The 4,556-nt window shown below is 46.3% G+C and overlaps 1 protein-coding gene across 1 annotated transcript in view; it reads right to left on the bottom strand.

Annotated features, from left to right (window-relative positions):
- Positions 1-4,168, bottom strand: part of LOC119179201 (fatty acid synthase) — a 124,919-nt gene extending 120,751 nt beyond the window's left edge. The window contains exon 1 of the mRNA XM_075869229.1: positions 4,039-4,168. The gene's annotated coding sequence lies outside the window, so the exon portion shown is untranslated. The remainder of the gene's footprint in view (positions 1-4,038) is intronic.
- Between the last annotated feature and the right edge of the window lie 388 nt (positions 4,169-4,556).

A 4,556-nucleotide genomic window follows, 5' to 3' on the forward strand; every position in this document is an offset into this window, starting at 1 on the left:
ATGTATATGACACGTCCAAACATGATAATCATCACATACAGGCCATGTAAAACATGACTACATGCTACGCTCATAGCACGCTTGCGGCCGTTTTGCTAGCTCCGCACATATATACCAAATTTGGTATCAGCTCACGTGAATAGACGACGAACACAAATGCCAGGCGCAAACTTGATAATCACGATATGGAAGTGATGGACGGCATAATTAGCGTTTGCCTCGTAACGTGTTGCTTATCTTCACAGTGACATATCAGCCGTCCTCATTTGTGCTTCGCATATGATCGATTATACCACTGTACGCGGAATCTGCGCATTTTTCTCACTTAACAAACCAACGCCTCCGCCGCCGAATCCTAGAACTCGTAAAAGCTTACAATTAAAACTTTAGAAACCATTTAATTTATGCTTGCCACGGCACTATACATAAAATTTGAATGCGCCAATGGTGCGTGCGCATATACGCATGCTAGGTTGCGCGATACAACTTTTTCAGGAAAGCGCCAGGGTTGCACAAAACGTGCCGAGCGTCGTAAAGCACTTGCTAAAACGAGGTACATCCTTATATATCCTTGACTACGTTCAACTCAGATTTACGATGCGTACGCATAAGAAGTAATAGCTAAAGCGCCAGACCTCAGTATAGTAAAGGGTTGGGGATAGTCGGGGTATATTGAAAGGTTTTTGTTAATGTTCACCCTCGTTAAATCGCCACGCTGGCGTACCAGTTTGTGACGTCAATGGTGGTCAGGAAGACTGATAGAATGGCCAACGACATGCAGTGCTGCATTGTGCGGTGGTGGCGTTATTAGCAGATGCGCCATGCTGGCGTCCATTGTACCAGTTTGTGACGTCAATGACGGTCAGGAAGACTGATAGAATGGTCGACGACATGCAGTGCTGCATCGTGCGGCGCTGGCGTTATTAGGAGATGCCTAATGAGGCTGCATAAGCGGCCGTTCATATCGGAACTGCTAAGAGTGGCTAAAGAAATTTCACAAGCGTGAAAATACCCGAATAGATCCGCAGGGCCTCAGTTTATGCATTCCGCTAAGCATGCAGACTTCTAGCGGAATAACGCCAAGTTGTCGAAATTGCTGTAGCGGTGCCTCTCAGAATCGCATTGTGGTTTTCGGACGCAAACTATGATATCCGGGGTTTTTACGTCCTGAGCCAAGATGTGATTATGAAAGAAGTCGTAGGGGAGGGCTTCGGAAATGTCGAACGTCTGCTGTTCTTTAACGTGCACCGAAGTCGCCCAGTATACGTGGGTCTCTACCATTTTGCCTCGAAATTCAACCACGTTTTCGGGGTCGAACCCGCGACCTTCTGAGCAGCAGTCGAGCTCCCTAACCAATGATCCATTGTGGCGGACGGGACGTAAATTCCCAGCTTAAAAAAAAACAAAAAAACTTGAAGATTAAATGCGTTTGCTGTGGCTGTTGATAGCATGCCTAATCGCGTGGGCACCGCTTTTTCATCGGCAGTTACACCAACAGTTATCGACTACACAGTTGCCTATTACTTTTCCAAAAAAACATAAGATATTACGTGTGACAAGTCTCTACGAATACCGACTTCTATATTCATTTTGTTTGGGCTCGGACAATATCAAATGTTTCTTCAAATATACGTCACGACTTGAATACAAAAATAGTGACTCACGCACTCGTAGCCATGACATGTGGTCCGTATGCATACAGGCGCACAAATTACGTTATGCACTCTCTGAGGCGTAGCCTACGTTCGATACTAAATAAATTGGAAAGGGAAGGATTCGTTCCAAATATCTTGACGTGCAAAGAAATTCGAGAATACTTTTGGAAGTATGAATGAAGGGATAAAAAAAACAGTTCTTATACTTTCGCATTTTCCCCCTTCTTAACGTTTTTCTCTATCAGTTTTTCGATAAACATTGTAACGTACCATTGTGTATCACAGCAACGTTGAATACTAGTTATTTTCTTTGTGTTGTAACTACCACTGTTTATATATATAGGAATGCATTAGGACATTTCCCCTTTCTAAATGCATTAGATTTGTATTTTTATAAATATCGTGTTTTTAAGTGTTATTTCGTACGTTCTTTTTTTTCTCAATTTCAATAAAATTGTAGATGTCTCATATATACTGAAAACATGTATGTATGCCGATTTCGATGTTACTCCTGCCATGCGAGGGCCTTCAGGCACATTCAAGCTGTATGATGCAGCTTTTCGCCAGGCGGACCCCCATCAATTTCGTTGGAAAATAAAAACATTTCTGATTCTGGTTCTAATAAGCCGGAAACCCCTGGCAGGCATGCGGAACAGAGATTGGGTATAAGCCCCTCTGCTCGCACGTCGGTGCACTCAATGTTTCATGATCGCCCACTCGGCCAGGACCATCTTGCGGCAGGATGGCAGGGTGCGGTGAACCAGATCTCGATGTTACGCTTTGCAGTCCATTTCTGCTGCCGTCCGCTCCGCAAGGCAAAGCGCCACGGTGGTATATAGTGGCTAGGGCACTCGGCTGCTGACCCGCAAGTGGCCAAATCGAATCCCGACCACGGCAGCCTCATTCTCAATGGTGGCGAAAATGCTGTAGGCCCGTGTGCTTAGATTTGGGTGCACGTTGAAGAAACACAGGTGGTCGAAATTTCCGGAGACCTCCGCTACAGCGTCGCTCATAATCCTATGGTGGTTATCATAACTACGAAAGGCAAGTCTATTGTCTGAGACAAAGAAAAAATGCTCTTAGCATCTCTTCTTGCCCGGCCTTGTGGTGGTCATCCTGGATCACACGTCACTGCACAACAGGAAAGCTTGGGTCCTCCGAACTAATTAATTTTTTTGCCGCATTTCTATCAAGACCGGATGAACCACTTGAAATGACGTGTTCGAATATGCTGAAATAGTTATTTCTGCGTCACTTGTTTAAGTTTTACTTTGTTAGTTTGGTATTTGTGACAGATTAGTACATATATGTCTTTGTCTCCTGCATCACGCGAGGCCATGCAAACATCGTGGTCAATTTCATGTAAAATCCCCGAAAGTCATCGTGTCCGCCGGATTCACGCCTGACGTGATAGAGCTCCAATATTTTTTGGAACCAGGGAAGTAGGCACTGGAAATCTTTGGTCAGGCTGTTAGCCTTGGTTCAATCCGAAATCTTCTAACGTGCTTCTTCGCGAGTGTCTGGCATTGTAATGTATGTCATGCTACAGCTACAAAATACCCCAAAAACATAGAAAAATCTATCAAGTAGCAAGCTCTTCATCTGGGTGCGCCAGTATACATATATGGCGACGTTTTCCCATATTCGTATGTACATGCCAATTCTTGTAGACCGAGTTGTAACGTAACAGAAACAAAAATAGCGCCGCCATTTTTTCCCCTTTCTCGTGTTTTAGCTTTGTTATAGAAGGTATAGGCGCATTGCAATGAAGGAGAGCTGCACCAGGACATGATTCACTTATTTGAAGTGGCACATATAGAGGCGCATGTGACCAACGCACGTATGATTGTCGCACTGCATGGGGTACCTTCAATGAGCCTGGTTTTAGTGTATCACAAAGCCGACCCCCAAACCGGCAACACCTCACATGTTTTGCCCGAGAATAGGGCAGCCGAGCTGCGAGCGGCTGTGTTATTGCCACGAAATTTTATCGAGTAGCTCTGTGTCGGAAACGTAATTTATTGCGAATTTGAGAAATAAAATTCGCTGCTATCAGTACCTCCCAGCGCGCCACGATGGTCTATAGACGCTATGGTGCTCCCGGAGTGGCTTATCCGCAGGTCGGGGGATCGAATCCCGCCCGTGGAGGCAGCGTCTTCGACGAAGACGAATATGCTAGAGAACCGCGTTCATGAATTTTCGGAGCACGTCAAGGAACCTTGGGGGGTCGAAATTTCCGGAACCCTCCAGTACGGCCCGCCTCGTAATCGTACTGTATAGTTTTGGGACGGAAAACTACAGCCACCATTATCGCAACACCGCATCACTCTTTGCGCAGCAAGTGCCGCCGAACTGAACCCCGGCATAGTTTTGTAGAACATACCTGGTGCTATCTGAGGGCTGCAGTATGTTGTGGCGCAGATGTGGCGCTTGCGTTGCCCGAATCCGGCAATGGCGCCTAAGCCAGTGCGTATCTGCCCGCGCGACGTCCGAGGGATGCCTTCGCTTGCAACGAACCGGCCGACAGCTTGCTCTCTCGGGTGATGTCTGTCTGACCACGTGACGTGTATGAGTACTCGACAAATATAAGAAAAAAAAAAGCAGTACGGGGCTCGATTGGCTCCGTACTGCGGATACTAGAAAACCGTGTACCTCTAACAGTACGTTTTGAGAGAGAAAAAGTGCGAGAAAGAAGGAAAGAAGGAGGGAGAAAGAGGGCACAACTGTTTACCATCGTTGCATTTCGCCCGTTAATCGACGCAATACGGCAGCACGTAATCTCAAGCGCGCTTCCTCCAACTGGCTATTGACCGATGCACAGTTCATCTCAATACAAGGAACTCGCGTTACGACAGCGAGGTGCCAAGGTAGGCGCGACTTATATGAATACGGTAATGCGAG

The sequence above is a fragment of the Rhipicephalus microplus genome, chromosome 7, assembly GCF_043290135.1.
Source record: "Rhipicephalus microplus isolate Deutch F79 chromosome 7, USDA_Rmic, whole genome shotgun sequence".
NCBI lineage: Eukaryota > Metazoa > Arthropoda > Arachnida > Ixodida > Ixodidae > Rhipicephalus > Rhipicephalus microplus.